Consider the following 25,584-nt stretch of genomic DNA (forward strand, 5'->3'; position numbering starts at 1 on the left):
CATGCACTGATGTTGAAGGAGTCAAGGTCAGTGCTCTACAAATTGTCCACATAATCTCTTCCAAAACTATTCTGTATGAAAAGCACATGGGGCGAGAATCACATTCTGACCTGTGTTCAAAGGTGCACTGGTCACAGCATTGCTTCTGTTGTTTTCACAGAACTACTTGATAGGGTCGAATTCTAAGAACTCAGGTGTGCCTTCATGTATTTCTTTTATTTACTAATTAATTGTATTCATGCTTTATTTTGACTGTAATTTAGGCATCATGATTGCAATAGAGTTAATTAACATCCATGGTTTTGATGAACAGTTAAACACCATCACCTCTACCAGATTACCCAGGAACTTCCACCACTGTCTTCATGTCATCTTTAATCCACGCTCTCTTTATGTTTTCCCTTGCTAATTCTAAAGTCATGTTTCTCTTTTGCATTGTGTCTCATTTTCTGTACATTATATATTCCAGTGATAAATTATGAATGTGCAAATACAGTACCTCTACCCAATCACTGTTTTCTGTTGATAAAAAGTTCACACACTGGATTTGTTTCAGAATAGCTGAATTTGGAATGTGACATTTTGCCAAATCCAAATTTTACTTGCCTAGACAACATGCATTTGGATTTTACAGTTGTTTTCTTTTTAAAGTAATACATGTCTTTAGTGCTATTGATTAATGTAATGTTGAATTAATGTGATAGTACAACACCCCAGGGTATGCATGAGTTCTTTTATCCAGCAGTGAAGAATTATTGTTTTTAATAAAATACAGATTTCAGGGCAAAAAAGCCAACTATGAGAATTTATGGGTAACAAAAACGCTTCAGAAATCAGCTTTTGATGGACTTGTCAATGGAAATAGAGTGTAATTGTTACATAATTTTCTTTTAGATCATTATAAATTGTCTGTTCATTTATTCACTTTGTTTTGAAATGACTTAGATATCTGGCTGCTGTTTCTTACAGCTTCTCTTTATTTTTATGATCCCACTTGTCCCAATGTTGATGTAGTTGTATTGTCACATCCTAACTATCAGTGGAGGCTCACATAGCCACATGTGTGCCATGGCTTAAGCTGCAACAATGAAAGTGGAATTCTTCACTGTCCATTGTAAATAACTAGCAGGCAGCATCTTTCAGTGTAAGCTGATGTAACTTTGGCATGGGTCAGTCTGGACCTATTTTAAGTAGCAACTATTTCTTTTCCTTCTCAAGGTGGTTTTCGATCTTTAACCATCATAGTTTCTTTATTGAAAAAATCTGGAATAATATTTTTCTAAGTCACTCAACTGATGTGAACTGTAATGAAGTAGAAACATTCTTGATTCTGACACTAACTTTGTAGATGGGGATATTACTCTAGGTTAGCAACAGGAATAGATCAAGCTTGACTCAGTTTTTACTCTTCACCTCCCAGAAGTATAATATTACTGTTTTCAAAAAGAGAATTATAGTTTTTGCCTTTACTATATAAATCTTTCATCGCCTTTTGGTAGCTTTAAAATACATAAAAATATTGTTTTGGGCACCAGAGAGAGAGTGCATTGAGTATGGTGTTTGCCTTGCAAGTGGCTCACCCCAGTTGGATCTCCAGAACCACAGATGGGCCTCTTAGCACCTGAAGCATAGCTGGGTGTGGCCCCAAATCAACAACACAACAACAACAAATCTTTCCCTTTGCTCTTGCTAAAGTTAAAAATTTATAAGAAAGGGCCCGGAGAGATAGCACAGCGGCGTTTGCCTTGCAAGCAGCTGATCCAGGACCAAAGGTGGTTGGTTCGAATCCCGGTGTCCCATATGGTCCCCCGTGCCTGCCAGGAGCTATTTCTGAGCAGACAGCCAGGAGTAACTCCTGAGCATCGCTGGGTGTAGCCCAAACACCAAAAAAAAAAAAAAAAATTATAAGAAAGCAGGAGTGGGGAAGAAGGGGGCATTGATGGTGGGAATTCACCAGTTGCACTGGTGAAGGGGTTGTATTCTGTTTATGACTAAAACCCAACTACGAACATGCTTGTAATTATGGTGCTTAGTAAAGATTTATATTAAAAATAAAAGAAGAAATATGCATTTTATTCACTAAATGGTGAATCCTGGAAAATTGATGGCACATCTTGTAATATAATATAAATGTCTAACTTGTCCGAAAAACCATAAGATTTATTTTTATTTATTATATCTAGAGAAACCATATAAAGAAATTTTCTAAAATTTCTGATATAAAATTATTATTCTTTTTTTAAATAATATTTTACTTAAACACCTTGGTTACAAACATGATTGTGATTGGGTTTCAGACATGTAAGAGGACAGCCCCATCACCAGTGCAACATTCCCATCACCAATGTCCCAAATATCCCTCCTCCCCACCCTGCCCCCGCCTGGACTCTAGACAAGCTTTCTATTTCCCTCATAGATTCTTAAAAATTTTTATTCTTACAAAAAATAAATTTATGGAATATTATCTCTTAAACAAGTGTATCACACAATAGATTCTTCCTTTAGCTTTTGAGAACACAATTCATTTAAATTGTATCACTAGGAGCTCCTGTTGCAGAATTGTTAGCACATGATATTTGAATAAAATTTTATTATAATTTCTCAAAAAATTCATAGGAAAGCAAAATATATAAACAAAATAGGTGCTTCTTCGTAGTAAGAAAATTTTTCTGTAGCCAAGGGATATAAATCAGCATTGAGATGTAAATAATTACAGCTAATCATAGCATAATTAAACTCAAGCAAGCAGAAAACCATTTCATTGTTTTTTTTTTTAATAGTGTTAATAGTCCCCATTTCAGTAAGCTAGGCTACTGATCTTAGCATTGTGTCTTTAAACACACAGCAATTTGACATTTTCCCGTTGAGAAAAGAAGAGCACAATTCTCTAAGATTTGCTACTTTTAGACCTGGATATTTTCAGAAGATTCTGCAAAAATAATTTAATAAGACAAACACTTAACAATGTAGAGGTTAGTCTCTGTGTTTACAAACCTTATGCCCAGGAATTGGCTCAATAGTCCAGCAGATAGGGCATTTGTCTTGCATGTGGCTGACCTGGGTTCAATCCTTAGTACCCACTATGGTCCCATCAGCCCTACCAGCAGTGATGGCTGAGCACAGAGCCAGGAGTAAGCCCTGAGCACCACCGTGTGTGCAAAGACATAAAACAAAATTTAGGTCAAGAGGTCAGGGCATATGATAGCACAAGCTCTTCAAGTTCAGGAGGCTTTAGGTCAGATTCCCCTGTTCTGCAAGTGGTATCAGGGGTTCCTGAAGAAAGGAACTATCACTTTTGTGACTGCATTTCTTTTCTCTTTTACTCAGATTGCAAGTCCCAATGACTTCGCTTTCATTCTATGACTTTTGCTAAAAGTGCTTTTATCTGAGCTTTGCCTAAAAGCACCAGATAAAATACCTCTTAATATCCTACTTGCATTTTCCTGGTGTTTGTATTTTTATAGTTGCAAATAAAAAGTATATTTTTAGTTTTAGATTTTTCCTTTCTATTAAGAAAGAGTCCCTGAAGTTTTGTGGCAACACTTTATTTCTGTTAATGTCACTGCTTCCATAGCAGCAAGCTCCAACTTTATAAGAAACTATGTTTACCAAAAAGCATTATTTCAGGGAACATTATAGCTATATGTAGCAAAGATTCAATTTAGATTTTCTGTACAGTAAACATATACACAGTTACAGACTCACACCTACACCTACCCACCTTCCTAACCAATGGAATCCAGGTAGTAAGTGTTCTAAGGTTTGAAAATCAAATTGGCTGCCCTCAATTCTGAATAGGAAAGGATATAAGATTATAACCTTAATAATTTTCTTTAATTATGAAGGTGGATGATTTAACCATCTTCTAGGCCATAATTTTTAGTATTTTTTCTATGAATAAATGAAAATGTCTATGAATGACAGTGTCTACTGGGGTCTAACTCAATATTAAAATCAATGTCAGCAACAATTACAGAAATCTTGTTAAGGAGTGCCCCGCCATGTTCATCTTCATATGAGTAGGGTTGGTCTTCTCAAATGTTTGGCTGTAACTTGGCATTATCAATTTTCTCAGAACTGATTCCAAGCTCTTGCCAATAGTATGGTCCATATTAGGCTATGCAGTATAAGCTCACTCAAAATAAAATTAATGCTTTTCTTCAGGATGCTCTAACACTTTATCAAAATAATTTAATTCAGGACTTTTGGCTACAGAGCTTTGTGGCCACTGTGAAGAGGTGGAAGCTCCTTCCCCTCCTGCAGAGAGCATACAGTGTTATGAAGAACTTAGCCATGAATCCAGCATCAAATCACTGAAAACAAATAAAAAAGGTTGAGCCATATATGCAGCCCACTGAGTTATATAATCCTGGGCAAGAAGGGTCAGTGATACAAGATCTTGTTAGACTGTCAGGGCTTAATCCTTATGTGACCTTTTGAGGAATGGAAGGCTGTAATTTCGTGTGGAGGAAGGATAATGGATTTCAGATACTCCAGCCAAACAGAGGCATCATAAAAGCAAGAAAGAAAATTAAAAATTAAACTTTCCATTTTCACACTGCATAAAAGGAGCCCCATAAAACTGTCCAATTTCATGTTTCCCCAATCAAAAGCATTTCTCAACCATTTTAGATATTTTCCCAAGTTGTTCTAAAATTCTGTTCCCTTATCTGGAATATGATCTCCCAGGATCCTTAAAAAGTCTTCACTTAATAATTCAGAAAGATTGTTACAGACATCAAGAGAGTGGAGTTCTCAGGAAACCACATAAAGAAAGGCTACTTGGAGGAAGGAGGGAAAATCTCCACCAGGGTCTGCAGTAGTCATCCAGCAAGGGCCAGACCCTGTGGAGAAGCAATGGGAACTTCTCTTCCAGAGCATGATGTATCAGGCTAAACATCGTTTTGCATCAGAACAACTTCGGGTTAATGTGAAAGATGGGATGAAATAGCCCTCGTTAATTCTGCCATCAAGAAAACACAATTCTTGCTAGGATCATTTAGTAAGAAGCCAATATGGTTTCAGCCATTTATGCCTCTAAATTATTAAAACTCTATGTAGGTATTGAAGCAAATAGTATATCACTGGAATAGGCAGACTAATGGCACCTAAAGAAGTCCATGCCATAATCTTCAATACCAATGAGTATGTTATATTGCTCTATAGGGAAAGGGAATAAGGGGGTAAGTGGAATTCAGAAGGCTTGTCAGATGGTTTTATGTACCTGCACTGTCTAGGTTAATCCAAAGTGATACCTAGAGCCCTTTAAATGAGGAAGACAAAAGAGCCAATGTCAACAACGTTCTTTGAGAGACTTGGTTGATTTTTGCTGAATCTGAAAATGGATGAAGAGGCCACTATCCAAGAACTATGGTCTTGTCTAGATACCATGGATTTAGCTCCCTGAGAACTTCATCAAACCTCTGACCTCCAAGACTAAGATAATAAGTTGTGCTGTTTTTAAGCAACCAAGCACTTGTTCTGTTATGGTGACTTGTATGTAATTTGGTCATTTGTTATAGTTACCATAGACTTTAGCAACCTAAAATGGGCCTGTTATACTGTCCATTCTGTTATTATTATACTCTTATTCTGGGAGTCAGCAGGGTGACATGGGATACACTTGGGGAACATTGGTGGAGGAAAGTGGACAATGGAGGTGTTATTGGCCCTGATTCATTGTATGTCTTAAATCTAACTATGAAAGACTTTGTAAATCACGTTGGTTTCAATAAAATTACAAAAAGAAAATGCTGAATTTCTAACCATCATTCTATGTGTTTAGTTACACTTTACTCCACTTTACTATTTTATAAATAGTGAGCTATTTATTAGTTGTCAATTACTATGCAAATTTTGGTGCTACAGTGACCATTGCAATACAGATTTTCAAGTATCTTGACATATTAAATGAAAGGACAATTTCTAACTCACATATGAAGGTTGAGGAAAGGAACAATCATATAGAAAGTTCATTCTGAGAACACAAAAATTGATTAACACAATTTAAATAAATGGAGATAAATGCATTCTAGTCAGAAAGGTCATTCAGAGAAACCTAGACAGAACTTCATGATTCAAACACAGTGTTTGAATGTAGAATGGCCACAGCCCTGAAGAAAAGTATAATCAAGTGTTAGATTTGATTTTTCCTAGTAGGACAATTTGCCAAAGCCTAATAAAAATATTCTCAATATCTAGCCTCTTAAAATAACTGGAGAGAGTTGCCTCTTTGTTTTTGTACATTTAATGCCAATAGGTATCTGACAGCCAAAAGATGCAAATTGTGCCGCCTTGAGTAGGACTGTGACAAATCGAGTATGAAGTGGTTATGGCTCTCTATGTGCAGTTAAAGGAGCACTGGACTTGGCATTAAAAAGCTCCAATGCAGGCCCACTTATCTCCTTAGTAGCTATGAGATTTTAAACCTGATAATTAATTTCTATGAAGCCTCAGTTACCGTATGTGAAAAACTGGACATCAAAGAAGGGTAGGGAGAATGAAATGAAAATGTAGGTTACCTTTGTCCACTCATTCTCTCTACTTATTAGTCTCTGGGTGCATGAATCTTCTTGTGCAATAGTGCATGCTCATACTTAAATTGCGGAATGTGTGGAAAGAGGCCAATGGAAACCTTCTGTTGCCTTCCTACATTTTCAACATACTCCAGTCTGCCCTCACTGGAACCAGAGTAATCTTTATTAACATATTTCCTAAGTTATATCTGTAAGTGACTATCCATCATGGTCTAGAAAAATAAATAACATCATCTTAGTACCAAGATTACTTCTAATTTTCCTCTTGTGATTATTGCCCTCTTCTCTGGCTCATCTCCTGTGCTCCTGTAATAAACATTGTGCACAGCCAAGGTACATTTCACGACTCTTCAATCTTATTGCACATTCTGATTCCTCACATTGGAATACTCTTTTTTTGGGGGGTGGGGGTTGAAGGGGATGACCACACCAGGCTTATTCCTGCTTGTGTGATTCAGGAACCATTTCTCGTAGTGCTTTGGGTTCTGGAGACTGAATCATAGTCAGTTATGTGCTTTGTCCATCTCCCTGATTAACTCAGGACTTCCTGAGGGTAGGGACTAGTGAATACCCCATTTTCCCTTCAAGTTGTACTGTACATGGAAAGTCTTTAGTATGCCTCATAGGGCAAAAAAAGTTCATCAATTATTGTGATGACTTAATGGACTAACTTGACTAAATGGTCATGATCCCTAAAAATTCCAACTACCAAAGATGAAGCCATTCAGAGGTGAAATCTTTGGAAGGTGATTAAGTCACAAAAGTGGTCTCTCATCTCTTTTTTCTCCTTCACCCTTCAGATCTTTGTTTCCCATGTCCCTTCAGTGCTTTAAATATGAAGACCAGGTATGAGCCAGAAAATTGTTTCTCAATACCAAACTACTAGTACCATAATCTTGGAACTCCCATTTTCCAGACTTGTTACAAATATATTTTGTATTGAGCTACTCTTTTTCTTATTATTGTTATAAAACTCAAATGGATTAAAAATGACTGACATAATTATTAAAACATAGCAAATAATGCTACTTGTCTAACAGCATCTACCACTTTTTTTTTTGTCCCCCAATTCACAATACATACCCGGCAAGGGGCCTGTGTTGAGGTGTATATGGGGTGCCTTTACTGTACCTACCAGTGTAAAGAACACAGCCTGTGGTAAGATTTGGGAGGCCTTATCTTATCTTTTATTTATTTTATTTTTTTTTCTTCAGGGCAAACTAAAGTTGTTTTTTTTTTTAAAGTAAGAATTCATTTAAAGGACAAAATTGATTAACATAATGAGGTAAACTAATATAACATAATATAGTGACATAACATAACATATAATATAATTGATATAATAATAATACATGTAAGTCAAAGAAAATTTCTGATTAAAAACACAATTTTTTTTTATAATGGCTTACATATCTTTCACTGTAGTATTTTGGGTACATATTCACATTGAATCAGGGGAATACCCATCACCTAATATGTCCTCTTCTCAATCAAAAATCAAATATGCTGAAAATAGGCAGAGTCCTGTCTAGAGGCTTCCAACCTCAGTTTGAGAGAGGATGTGAAAAAAGTAATTAAAATACCACAACAATACACACAAAAAAAATATAGAATTAAATAACCGATAAGCACCACAGCAATAAAGACAGGCACCACACAATAATCTCGGTTCTGAAATCAAATCATACTCAAGTGCAAAAAAGAAAGAGAAAGACAAAACAAAATAAAATAAAATAATATTGGAGACACCAACCGTAATCTCCACACCAAAATAAAGACGTCAAAAAAATAGATCATTTATTCTCCTCTTGCTGCTTTCGTGGTATGTGGAAGACTTCTACTTTATCTTGGATGGTAAAATCAGACCTGTTTCTAAAGATCTTGGTGGCTGTGCAGATCAGGGAATGGAGTTTATGAAGTCTTTCTTTGTGGTTCTAGCAGTTATGCTTCTTCAATGTCATTTTTTTGTTTTTTTTTTTTTTGTTTTTTATGTGTTCTAGGTGTTTCAGAATAGTGCTACCATTCTGTATTTTTCTTTTGTCTTCTGACTTACTTCGTTTAACATAACATGATCTAGGTCCATCCACGTTGCTGCAAAGTCTGTGATTGTATCATTTCTAACTGCCATGTAATATTCCATTGTATATATGTACCACATCTTAATGATCCATTCATCTGTTGTTGGACATCGAGGTTGGTTCCAAGATTTGGCTATTATACTGAGTGCTGCAATAAATAGTGGGGTGCATACGTATTTGGAATGAATGTCCTTCCATCTTGGGGATATATGCCCCAAGATTTTGGAATGAATGTCCTTCCATCTTGGGGATATATGCCCCAAGATTTTGCTTTTTGGGCCACACCTAGTGATGCTCAGGGATTACTCCTGGGTATGTTCTCAGAAATTGCTCCTTTCTTGGGGGACCGTATAGGACGCCCAGAGGGATTGAACTGTGATCCGTCCTAGATTAGCACCTGCAAGGGAAATGCCCTACCGCTTGCACCACCGCTCTGGCCCCAGCATCTACTATCTTTTCTCTGGAATCATGGAATCTTCTTTTTACCTGACACATAGGCAAAAGAATTTTTAACTTTTTTTCTTCTCTTGTTTTAATGTCCTTCTTTTATTCTTAAATTTTATTTTAGGCAACTTGTGTTACATTCCTATTAATAATAATCTTTGTAGATAGAATGGCAAATAGATAAATCCTGGCAAACAAATGGAAATGGAAATATCTTGTGGAATGTCAGAAGACTGGAGAATGACAGCTGCATTGTAGAGGAGAATACATTTTTGGATGTGTATTGTTTGGGCCACTCCTGACTATGTTCATGGCTTATTTGTGGCTCTGAACTAAGATATGGCTCCAGGTCAGGCTTGGGGGAGCATATAGGGTACTGAGAATAGAACCTGGATAAACTGCATGCAATGCAATAACCAGATTATTGTACTGTCTCTCTAGCCAGGAGGGTACCTTTTCTACCCTTTGGATTATTATCTCTGTCTTTATTCTATGTTTGGCCCACGTTTATTTTATGTTTGGCCTTTATTTTATGTTTGGCATAAATTAACTCCTGTGAATCAGGAACTGACCTTGAGATTGTAAATCAGCAGGAGTAAAGATTTCAGCTGAAAAAGAAAGAATTCATTCTCTCTGATGATGATGCCAATATTTAACTTCTTTATTAGATCTGGGTTATTTACATGTGTTCACCCTAAGCAATTTAAAAAGACCAGATAGTAAAACTATTAGACTTTGTGGATCTCAGGTCTCAGTCAAAACTACCCAACTCTACTGTAAAATTCTTAAGGAGCTACAGACAACATAAAGATGAGAAACTGCTCAATTCAAATTTTTATTTAGAAATTTAGGCAACAGACTTAATTAATTTCATAGACAGAAGTTTGCTGATCCCTGGTCTAAGGTACTGTTGTCATCCACTGATATTATATATCTTCTGTGTGTGTATAGTTAGGTATTATATTACTACATATATATAGTTATATATATGCACATACCTTAAGATCTAACTAAAACCATAATCTTGTTTGATGAGATGAATCTTTATTTAGAAAAAGGCAATTGTTTCATTTATTTTTTTTTGTTTTGACAGACTATTTCACCTTTAACTTAGCATGATCATATTCTACAAAGTTCTGACATTTTTTCCCCAGACTCTCTTGATTATTAAGATCAGCTGAAATGGATCCAGGGCTTTTCTATATTTCTCTCAGTTCCATCATGCACTTTTTGAAGAATTCCAGCAGCACATAAATGGGAGAGCCACCCGGTGTGTGGACAGGGAGCAATGGAGGACAAAGATAAGTTCTGTAAGAACTGAATGAAGAACACCACACTGTGTTCTTGTGTTTGAATTAGATGACAATGTGTTTGAATTATATGACAAAAGTTTTCGCCTGACTAGATGATAGCTTATTGTACTTTGTTGCCAAGGAGATTGTACAAGCTGAACTGATGTTAACAGCAGGGCAAGAGCTGTTCGTGAAGATGATTTTCAGTACAATTCTGCCTCATGCTCTTAGGCTGAACTTGCATAGTTTAACTCATCCTGTGAAAGGAGCAAATATATTTCTAACCAGAAATGGCAAATTGGTTTTGCTAACATGCACACTCCAAATGATGCTTTTAGACATCTGGTGCTCCGTACTGAGTTGAATTTGACATTTGCACCTGAGTTTTTAGACTTGGTTTCTTCTTCCTCATGTCTTTATTCCTTAAGCATAAAAGAATAAGAAAGACAAGGGATCTCAAGTAGGTCCTTACCCAAGGGGTTTATTTTTGTATATATAGTTGTTAAGTACATAGTCAGTTTTATCAAGTATAGATTCAATGCAGATTGTTGAAACAATTTAATCTGGTTCTTATTTTGACCAAGTGTCAGAAATGTAAAATATGTCATACAGTGCTATAAAATAAAACAGTCAGAAAAATTACAATTATAAATCAGAGTGTGATTTTTATTAATTACTATATATCTAAGAAGGGTCTTTATATTTCCATAATTATTCATGATTTCTTTTTTAGAACTTGAGCTAGTTTACAGAGAGATAAATCTTGATTCTTATGACTGCATGTCTGGTGCATTTTATAGAATTGATACTTAAGACATTAATTCTTTAAACCCATGAGTACCTTAACAGTAATTTATTTAGTATTTATTTTCTGTTGATGAGTAGTCAATTTCTATGTATACATAATAAGACTCACAGTTGTTAGGGAAAGTAATACCATGAGTGAGTTTCAGGTAACAGTTTTTAGGGAAATAGGGAGCAATGAGAATTTTTCTTAGAATAGGTGAAAGGCAGAGAAATCCTATTCAGTATCTAGAATGTTTCTTCTAGTTTGTGATACCCAGTAATGTTTGAGTTCATTAAATGCATGTATCCACTGTTTGTGGAGAAAGAACAAGATTATGGACAGCCCTATATACTCATCATGTATGTGACTTCAAAACAGAACTGTTCACACAGATATTATATCATTGCTACTTCACAAGAAATGTTTCTACTGCTTCTGCAACTGGCACTGCTTGAAATGTAGAACTGAGTTCTGAGGGGAAGATAACACAGAGAAAAGCTCACCCTACAAAGCCAGGGGTTTATATAAAACCCTATTCTATGTGGTCATGTTTGAATTTGGAGAATTGTCTAGACTACATGCTATCAGAAATGTTTGAAGATGGTTATTTTTTTGAACAGTTTTCATGGTTTAATCCCAAGAGTAACAACTAACAACCAGAAAGTGATTTCATTGCGAGCATCCATAGTTGAACTGAGAATAATGTACCTCTTGCACTTCAAACATTAATATAGACTATAGTAATGGGGTTTGGAAAAAAACTACACACCACTGGACAGAGAGTAAGGGAAGAGAAATGCCTGAGTGTTGTGGTCCACATAGGTGTCAGAGTTTAAGTTCCGTTGGAGACACTAGAAGGGGAGACTAGAAATGGCTCAGGGAAGCACTTTCATGAAGTGAGTATCTCATCAGGTTAGAGCCCTGACTAGGATAAACTGTTCAACAACAACAACAACAAACTATAGTGTACTTTTTCCCTTCTTCACCCTTCAGCACTTGTTTTAAAAAAGTGTACTGAAAGCAGATAGTCTGCTGAAAGTAATTATCTAGGCATGAAACTTCACAGTCTAGAAAATAATGTTCAGTTGTGAAGAATTCAGTTGTTTGATTGCTATAGAATGTTTTGGAAATGGAATAAACCTGATAGAGGAACAATTCTCTTGAAAATAGAAGTGAAGGATGATGATGATAATGAAGAAATTCAACATAAGGGTAGTGAATATCTAAGAAATAGTGAGATATAAAGAGGAAAGGGAATAGACAATTTATTCAAAGAACAAAGGCATCAGAAAAAAAAAAAACCAAGGAAGTTTCTAGAGAAGGAGAGACAATTCAGGAGTTTAGGTACTTACATTGCATGTGGGATAACTCTAGTTTTATCTCTGGCTCCCATGTGGTCCTTGATAATGACCATTAGTGATCTCTGAACATAGAGCCAGGAATAAGTCCTGAGCACAGATGGGTGTGACCTCCAAATATCCAAAGAAATAAAGACTCATATTTTTGCATGGTTTGGTAAAAATTTATTTTAACCCTCTTACTGAATAGTGAGCATGCTATTACCCCAAATAATTTTTGATCTGATAGGAAATACATAGTTTTGAAAAATTTTTAATTATATTTATAAAAATAAATGTTATAATCCTATTATACCTGAACATGCAAAGGGTTTTTTTTAATTAGTAAGTCATGTCATAGTAAGGGAGGGGTAGAAGAGTAACTTTACAGTGAAAAGCTTGGAAAACCATGCTGTGTGAATAAGCTAGCATCAGTGACAGTTCTTAGTAGTAGGTGCTCTGGATATGATACGATGCATAATACTTCTATCATAGTACAGATTAACCACGAACAAAAAATAAAGAAACCAAGTTCAAAATACATTAAGAGACATAAAATAACCAAGTAGAATTTATTATAGGGAGGTAGGGATTGTTCAACATTCTCAAATAGATAAAAGATTATAATTATTAATTATTTAAAGGGAATAAATTATACAATCATCTTCATAGATGCATGAAAGCATTTGACAAGATTCAACATCCATTTGCAATTCAATCATCAAAAATACGTATAGAAGGAATGTACCTTAACACGATAAAAGTCACAGCAAATACCATACTGATAGAAAAATGCCTAAAGATTTCTGTCAGATAAGGAACAATGCAACAATGTCCACCCTTATCACTACTATTGAATACTAAGTTTAAAGTTCTAGTAAGAGTTTTCTTCAAGGGTGGAGAAACCCTGTATCTCTTAGGCCAAGGGAATTCCCTCTCTAATGTCCCCAATATTTACTTTGCCTATGCACGAAAAATAAAAGCACAAAATAATCTTTTTTGATTATTTATCTATTTATTTATTTTTTTGACTTCTTTATTTTGGTGTAGCTATGTCTCCAATTTTATTTTATCTCATTTTATCTTTTTCTTTCTTTTTGCGCTCTGGTATGTTTTTATTTCAGGATCGAGACTATTATGTGGTGCCTGTCTTTATTGCTGTAGTGCTCACTGGATATTTTATTTGATATTTCTTTTTGTATTGTTGTGGTGTTTCAATTCCTTTTTTCCTTTCCTCTTTCAAACTAAGGTTGAGAGCCTCTAGAAGGACACCACCCATTTTCAGCTTATTTGATTTTTACCCCATTTTATTGCTTTTCTTTTCTTCAAACAAAACCACATAACTTGAACTATCTAGTTCTGCCTCTCAAATAGAGGGGGAAATAAAGGAGGGTACCAGGACCAAATAGATGTATGATCACTAGAAGTAAGCTAGACACAGAGGGGACCACTTACTCTAGCAGCCCAGGGGGTGAGGGTTGGGGATATGGGAGGCATGATGGGAACGGGGGTGGAGGGAGGACAACTTTGATGATGGAAATTCCCCTGATTCAATGTCAATATGTACCTAAAATATTACTGTGAAAGATATGTACGCCAATATGTCAAAATAAAAATTATATCAAAAAAAGTTCTGGCCTCCCAATGCTTACCACAGGCTGTGTTCTTTACACTGACTGTACAGAAAGAGGAGGTCAGTAAATGCTCCCCATATACACCTCAAACCAGGCCCTTTGCCTGTTCTGTATTGTGAATGGGGGGACAAAGAAAAAGAAAGTAATTTCAAACAAGATGATGATATTTGGGAAATTTCTCAGACTGAGGGCCAGCGACCACCAAAATCTCAACACTCACTCATTCCCACCAAATAAATAGAGATTTATGAGCAGTTTGCAGAAGAAAGGGGAAAGCAAAATCTAACTCTTACTTTTAAAGGTTACAGTGTTTATGTCATCTAGGAATTATATAATAGAATTACAGATTTTATGCCTATTATCTTAGCAAAGGTTAGAAAACAGCCATCAGACCATTGGTATGGATTTAATAAAGTGAGTACAGGATATTTTAATACAAATCTAAGTTGATAACATTGTTTATGATAACAATTTAACAGTTACTCTGACCCTGTAATTATGCTCTATGTATTATTATTGGGAAATATTTGTGGCTCTAGACCAACATATATCTGTATAAGTTATACACTTTTTTAATGGCTTAAAACGATATTTGCCTGAATATTAAATAGGAAAATAGTTTAGTGGAAAAAAAGTTCTAGTAAGGGTATTATACAAGTAAAGTATAAAAAAATTTTTGCATGTTGGGAATAGAGAGCACAGGCCTTGCATTTATGAGGCCCTAAAGTTAAAGACTGACATATGCACATGCACACTTATACACCACATGCATGAACACATACAAGGTTATAAAATTATAAAGGGAGAAGTAAAAAGACCACTATTTGTAAGTGACAAAAACACTGAAGATGCCTGTAAAAATATAAAAAAGAATAAAGGATACTAGAACTATTAGAAGTAATTAATATGATATACTGGCAGGATAGAAAAATTACAAAAATATGCTATACCTTTATGAAAATATGAACCAGTAGAAAGCAAAATGATCCGATTTAGAATCACACAAAAACTTAAGTACTTAAAAAAGACCTGCCACTGAAAACTTTAGAACATTTTTAAAAAATACCATGAAATGGAAATATTCATGTTTTAGAACTGCAAGCACTCACAGGGTTAAAAATGACCATTATCTATGACTTCTATAGGCATATAGATTCAGTGAACAGTAAATTTTAACATATGTTTTGATACCTGAAACATAATAGTGTTATAAGACCATGTTATATTTTAATAAATAAATAGTAAAGGCTTTTTATTTAAATTATTTAAAGCAAAGTTTTTCATAGTTGAGTTTTAGACATCTGATTTTTCAGCACCAATCCCACCACCAGGGTCAACCTTCCTCCACCAATATTCCCAGACTTAAAGGAGTATCTTAAAGAAGATTTTCTGAAAGTTTGAACCTATTGGATTTGTTTTTGTTTTTGTTTGGTTTAGGGGAAGGCCTGGTGCTATTCAGTAAATACCATTAACTCAGAGCTCAGGTGGGTATGCAGTATAGCTCCCAGTGTCAGGGTTGGATCCATGCAAAACAAGTACTATCTCTAGGGCTCCAATTCTGCATGTTTTTAAATCAGTGTTAATCGAACTCAGAGCATCTTTAAGCCTCCTGGAAAGAACAGGCCCCGTCGAGCTGAACAGTTAATTGGGGAGACACATGGAAATACCTTTCCCCAAGGGGACTCCCTCACTCTTAAACATGACAACCCTCTGTATCAACCTTGTTTGACTTCTCTGCTGAAAACAATGCCACTCCCTTGTCTACAAGAGTTCCTTGCAGTAAATGCCACACACCAGACTCTTCACTGCTCTTCAAGCCCAAACTCTGGAGTTAATTTTAATCTTGTTTTTAGGTTGTAAAACATCTTTAGCTCATGCTTCAGAGTAACTTACTTATGTGAATTTCTGAAGACTTCCATAAGTGGTGCTCAAGATTTAATAAATCTCTCTTCCAGCAGTCATAATTTTTAAAATAAAATAAAACAGTTTATTGCTTTAACAAATCACCTGGTATAATCACTAAAGACATACAACTAAAATTAGAGTTTAAATAAATAAAATTCTTAAAGTACATTTAGTACTTTCTCCATCAATTTTTATCTTTTCCTATCATCTTAGTTTTTCTTAACTTTTCTTAATTTTTCTTATTTGTGTATAATATAAGCACATCATAGAAAATAAAAAAGAAAACCTAACCAATCTTCCTTTTACTGGTAACCTTTTGTTTCATTTCTGAGCTTTCTAGCATGTTTATCCCCAAATTAAGATGAACCTAAAATTTTTAAGTTTTATACATGTACAACTTATTAAGTAATACATTGCGAACACTTTAATCTCTTAGTATCTCTCAACTTCCTTTCCAATTGTTCTATAATTTGTTAAAGTTATAGCATTATGAGCAATTATGAATTATTAAGGAAAGGAATGTTTGATTGTACTGTTTATGATAATCAGTTTTTTATTAAATTAAGATTCCTTGACCATTCTTAATATGTACTACTTAAACACTATTCTAACAAACATCTTTGTGGAAATAGCTTTCACATAGTTTAGAATCTTTAAGATTTATACAAGAGAAACTATTGGTCAGGAGGCATGAATGATTCTATTACTTAATATAGGTTAACAAATTATGCTCTTTCTAGAAGTGTTATATCGATTTCCAACCCACACTACAATGCATGAGATCACCAGTTTTACTACATTCTTGTCATCACTCATGTAATAGGAGTACAGCACCTCATTGTGATTTTAGTGTGAACATTATGTACTTGCTAATTGCATTTTCTCATTTATAAATTCAATTCTCCTTAGCAATTTGAATAAACTCTATCAAGAGAAGATATCACTTTCTGTTTACCATATTGTCTTCATTTGTTTTTTTCTTATCCAGTAGTGAAATTTTAAATAGGTCACTTTTAGCCTTATTAGAAGAAAAAATTCTTAGCCTTCTCCTGAACATGTCTTTTGTTCTGAAAATTTATAGTTTTGTGATAATGCTCATTTTTCCTGAATTGCCAGCATTCAAAGGCCAAATAAGGGTATCTTGTTTTTAACCCAGCTGTCTCTCCCACATATTCTTCTTGCAGCAGACAAAGCTGCACCAGTCTTTACAGGTTGCTATCTTTCTCTACAGTAGGGGTGGGTACCTTTTTTTTCTGCCAAGGATCATTTGGATATGTGGGCAAATATGTAGGCAGCCAACAAGATGTATATGTGTTGTTCCTCTTCAGTTCTAATTGTGTGTGTGTGTGTGTGTGTGTGTGTGTGTGTGTGTGTGTGTGTGTGTGTGTGTGTGTTTTGACCATACCTGTATGTTCTCAGAGTTTATGCCTGCCTCTGTGCTCAGGAATCACTCCTGGTTGGATTCAAGTAACCATATGGAGTGTTGGGGATGAAATTCAGGCTAGCTGTAAGCAAGAATGTAATCATACCTGCTGTACTATCTCTCTGGCCTCTAAACCTACTATTCTTAAATTGCCAAAGATCTCTCCCCTCCCAATCAAAATTTGAGTAAAAGACGAATGTAAAGCATTTCCATTGTCTAAGGTAGTTGTAACTAAAACATTCTGGTACATTCCATATTTATTCCCCACACTTTCCAATGGTTTTCCTTTACCTGCTTTCCTAAACCACTGTTAATTTCTAAATCTTGAGTCTAGGATTTATTCTAACTAATCTTCAGTTTTAAGTAGGAAAAAATACTTCAACATCATAAATAATTATTTCAGGAATTTCTGCATTTCATTCTTTTAGTTCCTCTTCTAAATGCTACCCGAAACATCATTTAAGTCTGAGGCAACCTCTGTATATGCAGGATACCAAAAACAGGCCCTATTTTTGTTGTTCTAAGTTAATATGAGTAGTTTTTTTAATGTGTTGCAATACACAGCTTCAGAGCTCATATAGATAGCTTTCATTAAAGAGGATGCATGCTAGTATATATAAAGTTGGATAGAAATAAAACCTACTAAGTCCAAAGAGCATCACAGATTAACAAATTCACTCACCTTTGAGATTTTCTTACTTAAAAACTTGGACTCAGTTGGTAGTCTTCATATTTTTTGTTCATTGTTAGCAAAATAATTTCATTTCAAGTGAAAAATAAAACCAAAATATAAAGCAGTCACTGTAGAATTCCTTTGGTTGAAGAGAGGGAAGGTTGCCTATAACCTCCTCCATCCTCCCAGTCCTTGGAACTTTAGAAGTGCCTGTTCCAATAAGCCTTGAGATTACCCCTTATCATAATGTGATCATTGATAAATGGACAAGTCAAGGTAATTTCAGCTCTGAAATCCTATATTCTCCAGTGATTATAATACAAATCATGAAGGACTCAATTGAATAGGCTAGATCACCTGAATGGAACGAGCAGAATAGGATAATCTGGGGGGTTAAGTGGGATGTCATGGGATGGAAAAGTGATGCTTCTGTTTTTTTTTTTTTTCCTGACTACCTAAGGACATCATTATGCCAGAAAGTTTTTTGCAAATAAAAGTTGTAAGAGCTGGGCCATGAACTATATTGTTGAACATCCCATTATCACCTTCAATTCTCACTGCCAGCCTCATCTTGAACTCACAAAAGATGTAGGAGTCTAGCTTTGTGGGGTCCTAGGACCTTTGCTTTTCCTCCACTCTAACCATTCAAAGTTTGGCCACAGTCTTACTTTAGACTCCCACGTGGATATCACCTTTTAAGAAAAGTCTTTGTGACAACTCAAGACAATTTGTGCAATTTTATTTAATGCACATATTATCTGCTTAAGTTTTTAGTCAGTTCTTTAGTTGGTTATATTGTTTACTCTTAAATTTCCCTCCCCAAATCCTGACATGTGACTCTGACAGAGAATGGTGATCTCTTTCTCAGTCCTAGAGAAATATCTGTTCCACAGAGGTGCTTTATAAATAGTTGGTGAATGAATCAATGAGCAGAAAAGTAGCATATTATCATCTCTGTTGTATTGATGAGTAAATTGAGGCTGGGAAAGTATAATTGCTATATCTGAATCACATAACTAGTAAACTACAGAACCTAGATTCAAACTCAAGAATGACCTAAGAGCATTCTTAACTGTTTCTTGGCATCTCGTTGTAACAATTATCTGCTGTGGTAGATGTTTACAATTGCCTGATGAGATGCTGATAATGATCACAGTGATGACGGAGATCATGTCAACACTTGAACCTCCATGAGTTTCCGGCTCTCGCTCACCTACATAGCATCTTTCCTCTAAGCCAGCAATACATTCCTTCATAGCTACTTCCACCTTTTTAAAAGCTCTCTTATCTTGAACCAGAACAATCTGTTTCAGCTTTCACTCATACATCTTTATCTTTCTGCAGCAGAGTGAAACTTCTCTTGCTGCCAGATTTTAGAGGAAATAGACATCAAAAGGGCAGACTCTTGTCTGGATTTCCCTAGTTTCTTGCCAGTAGACAAGTACCTGGAAGTTCAAGTACTCCCAGGTGGGCAATTTAACAAGACAGCTTAACTTGTCATAGGTGCTTTAATGATGGGTATTGTTGTTGTTTCGTTGTAATTAGAAGTCATATTATTTTCCTTCACCACTTAGAGCTGCACATTCTTAAGAAAATTGGATCTTCACCACTATCTTTGAGTCATCAGTTTTCTCTTTGCAAACTGCCTTTTAGGTGGTGGGAATGTTGCACTGATGAAGGGGGTGGTGGTGTTCTTTTTATTACTGAAACCCAACTATAATCATTTGTAATCATGGTACTTAAAGATATTATTTAAAAAATGAGAAGGGATTAAAAAAAAGAATACTTTTCAATTACCTTTTTCCTGTCCTCTCTCAAACTGAGGTTGAAAGCCTCTAGAAGGACTCTGCCCATTTTCAGCTTATTTGATTTTTTACCCCATTCTATTGCTTTTCTTTCCTTCAAACAAAACCACATAACTCGAACTATCTAGCTCCACCTCTCAAATAGAGGGGGAAACAAGGGACAGTACCAGGGCCAGACAGATATATGATCACTAGTAGTAAGCTAGAGGGGACCACTTACTCTAGCAGCCCAGGGGGTTAGGGTGGAGGATATGGGTTGCAGGAAGGGAACAAGGGTGGAGGGAGGACAAATTTGGTGATGGGAATTCTCCTGATTCAATAATAATACGTACCTAAAATACTACTGTGGAAGATATGTAAGCCAATATGGTCAAAATAAAAATTAAAAAAAAATAAACACACACACACACACACAAAGAATATTTGATTCCTAATTCATTTCCCACCAACTTAAGTTTCTGTTTATCCACCTCCAGCCCAGTTTGGTGCCTGCAATTGAACATAGGACTAAATGTGCTTTTCCATTGAGCCAGGGCCCTGGCTGCCCCTCCAACTTGAATGTGTAGCAGTTGACAAGGAGATGTCGAATAAGCCCTCTCTATTTTATAAAACAGAGACCCAATACAACCTCTTTTATATATGAACTTTCTGAGGTTGGTTTTTGATGTCTGTAATTTACAGGTTTTGGCTTGACCTTCAAGAATATTGTAGGCATCCACATTGTGGTCTCCAGTGCTGACTGACCTTTTTTCCTAAGAGGGTATCTGTTAAGATTTCCTATATAACATTGTTTTTAGACCCAGTTTCTTGTGTCTATTTCACTGAAAGAAAGAGAGAAAATGCATAATAAAATAAGGATTCTACAAGCTCTTTGAGTCAAAAGCTAATACATAATAGAATAAGGATTCTATCTGATCTTTGAGTCAAAAGCAATTCTATATTTCATAATTAGACCATTTCTTTCACAAGTAATAGCATGTCCTGAGAGTACAACATATGGGCCCTAAGCTTAATGCTTAACATTTGTTGGCTTATTATTTTTTGGGGGGTGGGGCCACACCTGGTGATGCTCAGGGGTTACTCCAGGCTATGTGTTCAGAAATCGCTTCTGGCTTGAGAGGCCATATGGGGCAATGGGGAATCAAACTGCGGTCTCTCTTAGGTCAATTGCTTGCAAGGCAAATGCCCTACTGCTGTGCTACTGCTCCAGCCCCCTGTTGACTTATTCTTTATTTTATAAAATACAGTATTCTATCTTCCTCAGTGATATGAAAGATTATCTTTATCAGTCCAGGTAAAGAGCCTAAAAAAAGTGCCTGTCGTAAATTTAGCACTCATGAAAGGTTAGTTTTATTGCCATGTTTCCTTTTTCATGCTATTTTCAGTATTTAAGAATCTAACCTTACAGTGAAACATGTATTCTTATGGCAGATCAATTCGCTATTGCAGTAGAAAGCATGAGAGGGTGAAAATAGCAAGATTCTCCAGACCAGGAGACCTAAGGGTAGACATTTGCTTTATCATTTCATAAATTCTAAATCTCCAAGACAGTTATTAAGCTCTTGAGAACTTTGACTTTCTTATCTGTACCTAATACATCAGTGAGTCTGATGGGATTTTTCCCCTACATATTTGTTTAACAAAATGTGAATTTGGCCATATTTACTTGGTTTTTATTTCTACCATATCAGCATAGATACCATGTTTAAAAAATTTGAATGACCTTGGAATTGCATAAAGGAAAGATGTGGAAAAATACCATTCAGGAGACTTTTATGATTCTTGCACATGCCATATCATGCCCAGGGCTCTCACAAATAACCAAGCTGTCGATCCCATCAGTATTCAGTTTGTATAGGTGTGTATAGGAAAACTGAGAAATTAAAGACATCATTGCTAATGTTTTTAATGGGTTTCTTATGACCCTTAGTACATGGGAAGCTGGATGTGATGGTAAGAAAAATACTGCCCCAGAAATAGTTTAGATCTTTGACCTTTCTTCCAACTTTCCTTTTCTTCTGTCTGGTACTCAGGCAACAGACATTAGTCTTCCTTCAAGTTAAGTTATTTTCTTTTTGATTGTCAAAAAAGATTGGTTAAAATTGACTTCCTATCCTAAGACTCTGCTTCCAAATTCTTATGCGAGAACAATGTTCAGATATGTCCCATGGACAGACAAGCATTTGTCTCTCTTCTCCAAGCCAAGCGTAATGAGAGTTAGTGTAGGGAAAAAAAATCTTCTGTGAAAAGGTTCATTCAGCCTTTTCTTAATAGATCAAGTGGTTGGTATTTCTACTGGCTTCTGAAATATATTACAAATCACAATCTGGAAAAAATTCCAAAGCAGCTCCCAGCCTTCCTGCTGAATTTGGATACATCGTTAGGTCTTACACTGCAGCTCATCCTTAACAACTGACAAAATATTTACTTTGCTCGGTACAGAAAAGGGTAACATTTTCCAAAATATTGAGCTAGGTTGGATTCAGAACACAGACAATGAGGCAAAAATTTGGACCTCTGTCTGAAGCTATGTCATTGAGTCATTTTCCAGAGTGCCATGAGAGTAGGAACATTAGTGGGTATTTGTGTTTTGCAGCAAATCTGCAAAGGGCAGAAGTCAGCCAGTTCCTGTCGCTGGTCTATAGACCAGAGGTTTGCACAATGTGATCCCTGATCAGAACCATTGGTGTCCTTGAGGAACTGGTTAGAACCTGCTGACAAAGAGAGATGTGGCTTGTAATCCTGTGTGTAATGAATCTTTCAGGCGGCAAATACAAGTAACTCTAACGCTGGTAGAAGTTTGATACTCAATAATGTGCACCTAGGAAGTCTATAATTGCTCCTTCCCTTTGAATTGAACATAGGAATTAATGACAAAAATCATAACTTAAGTCCCCATAATAAAATATTTTCCTAACTAAAATGGAGCTATAGATTTTAACATAAATTTGGACATGATGTTGCTCACCGAAATATTCCTCCCTATCCCTTTATTCCCATCCTCCCTCTTCAACTCTGTCCCATCACTTCCAGCTCTGATATACTCCTGGCAGTAGGGTGAGTTACACTGACTTCTTGTTTAGCAGAATAAAACCCACTGCAATTTGATTAGCAGAAGTATATGGCTCTAGAGATTTTGCTGAGAACAATTGTACTTATGAAAAACTTGTCTGAGTTCTTCTAAGATTTAAGAAAATGGACAGAACTTGAATGACAACTTATAATTTTCTGTTCTATTCACCTTGAAATTAACAGAATCACTGCAAAGTAGTTACCAATTTTAATTAAGAAATAGAATGCCACTGGGCTTGAGACATTAGCTCAATGGACTGGTTCTATGCCTTGTATATAGGAAGCCCAAGCCCATCCCTGGAGTCACATAGCTCCCCAGCAGTACCATGAATGAACTATGAACACTGTTAAAATTAACCTCTGAGGATCCCCGGATATGGCCCCCAAACAAGCAAAAATAAACTTTCATCTTAATAGTTGTGATTTAAAATTACAAATAATTTCTGGAATAAAGATAATCCTTACAGATATCCTTTCATACACTTGTCTTTTTCTTCTGTGTAACCTGCCTGACCACTGCAGGCATCTGAGCTGTAACCTTTGTCCTGCAGTCTCTTGCTTGGCAATGACATTGGGTTCCAGGATCCTACATCTGTTGATTTGGAAATCACACAAATCTGTAACTAGGGTGTGATTTCACTCCTGATTTAATGCCAGTGCTTCCAACTGCTTCAATATCCTTCCAGCACCAAAAGACCTTACAGATCACCCCATCTTTTAGTCTAACCTGACTTTTTTCAGCAGATGGCTCAATGCTTGGGCTATGAAAGTCACTCACAGAGGAGCTGGAGGACATAGGGTGCTTGAGCGTGCAAGGCAGATACTCAATTCTTTTGGACTCTTTCTCCAGCCTGATTTGTTTCTTTCCATGAGCTTTCCATGTGCCTTCCCCCAGTGTGACATAAGTGGGGCAAGAAGCCAGTTGAAAAAAAAGAGAACTATAATGAAATTCTAAATATAAACCCTAATTCAAATTTAGGCCCTACCGTCTGCTGAATACATGCCATATTCCTTAGGTCTTGGTAAATTCTGGATTATCTTTTTTGAGAAATCAATTGGAGGGAGGAAAAAATAAAGATCTGTATGTTTATCATAGTACAAATCAGATCATATTGATAGTAAGCAATACCATTGTTATCGTTATCTCATAATCAGAGAAAAAGACAGAATCCCAGGAAAATGTCCATCCTAGGTGGTGTTGTGAATAACACTTAAGAGATTTTCCTTGATGCCACTCATTCTTAGTTGAAACTGCCCTTTACCATCATTCTTCCAGCCCTATTGCGCTCCTCAGTCCTGTCACAATAGTGATCTTTGTCTCCAGTTCCTCTAATATGTCTGGTTGCCAGATTAATCTTCTGAAACTTAATCTTAAACTGTTGTCAGCCTGTAGACCCTTGAATCATTTCCCTTTGCTCACTTTACAAAGGTAAAACTCTCCCTGTCTGAAATTAGGGGCCAAATTCATTTCCTTCAGACTTAATTCCAAGCACTATCTTTTATCAGGTCTTGGCAAACTTGATCTGCCCAGCATGTTCCTCTTCTGTGCCTTTGCTGATCTCCTCCTAAGGCGGCCATCCTTCCTTCTGGTTCCTACTGTTGAAATATACTTTTCCTTTCCTTTAGAAAGGTGACAATTTCCCAAAGATCTGCCCCATTATGTCCATGGAAAGCTCTTCTTTGACATAATACTCTCCAAAATATATCACATTCCTAATCCGGAGCTCTGAATGCTTTATATCGTATGTTGCAGTTAATCTGGTTTATGGTTTATACATCCCACAAGTTTGAGACGAGGAGAGAAGGCCACAAATTCATGTGCCTCATGCCTTTTGGCCTCAATTAAGAGAAACTCTTTCAGTGCTTGTTGAATGGGTAAATGTATTCAACTGATTCACAGTCACTCTTACCCTGCAATTAATTAAACACTCTGTTGCCTCTACAGCCTTTCAATTTCTGTCATATATATGACAAAAATCCTGGTTTCTATTTGCTTCTTTTATGAACTAGGAGATTGGAACCTTCAAATGAATGACTTGAAATTAAATAAAGATTTGTAAATCTTATATAACTTTTTCCTAAATCTTTATGTTGATGCTATTTGCCCAAAATGTTATCTTAATTAAAAATATATTGTTTAAAGAAACAAACTTTTCACCAAGAATACTTAATATCAGTCTTCTTAACTGCCTTACCTCATTACAAATTGTGTGAAGCAAATTTGAAGCTTTCTTTGTTTCTGATTCAATTTGAGAAGTGAATCTATGTGACTTCTATTTTTAGATATATTTAAATATTTTCATATCAATCAGACATCTGTATTTTTCCTTATTTTATTGATTTGTCATTGGCTCACTGCATTGCAAAGTACCAGGTTTAGTCTCACATTTCTGTGTAACCCATACATTAGAGGCAGGATTAACACCAAAATTCTAATGCCATCCCATCAATAAATGATTGTTCTGCCCACTCCTTCCCCTGCCCCCTTTAGTCAGTCTCTCCCCAGATTAAGGATCCATTTCATTGGTTGTTTTTGTTTTGCCAGTTTATTTGCTTTAGTTACTCATATTCCATATTTTAATGAGGGTCAGAGAGATA

General features: G+C 35.9%; 1 protein-coding gene, 1 non-coding gene and 1 pseudogene across 3 annotated transcripts in view; 2 read left to right on the forward strand and 1 right to left on the reverse strand.

The window, feature by feature from the left end:
• The window catches only part of AIG1 (androgen induced 1), a 299,456-nt gene that overhangs the window by 134,517 nt on the left and 139,355 nt on the right, over nucleotides 1-25,584 (forward strand). The window lies entirely within an intron of this gene.
• On the reverse strand, nucleotides 7,593-7,711 carry LOC126031416 (uncharacterized; annotated as a pseudogene).
• LOC126031937 (small nucleolar RNA SNORA51) lies at nucleotides 14,110-14,241 on the forward strand. Its single transcript, XR_007503743.1, has one exon. It is a non-coding gene; the product is annotated as a small nucleolar RNA SNORA51 (small nucleolar RNA).

This window comes from Suncus etruscus, chromosome 15, assembly GCF_024139225.1.
Source record: "Suncus etruscus isolate mSunEtr1 chromosome 15, mSunEtr1.pri.cur, whole genome shotgun sequence".
Classification (NCBI taxonomy): Eukaryota; Metazoa; Chordata; class Mammalia; order Eulipotyphla; family Soricidae; genus Suncus; species Suncus etruscus.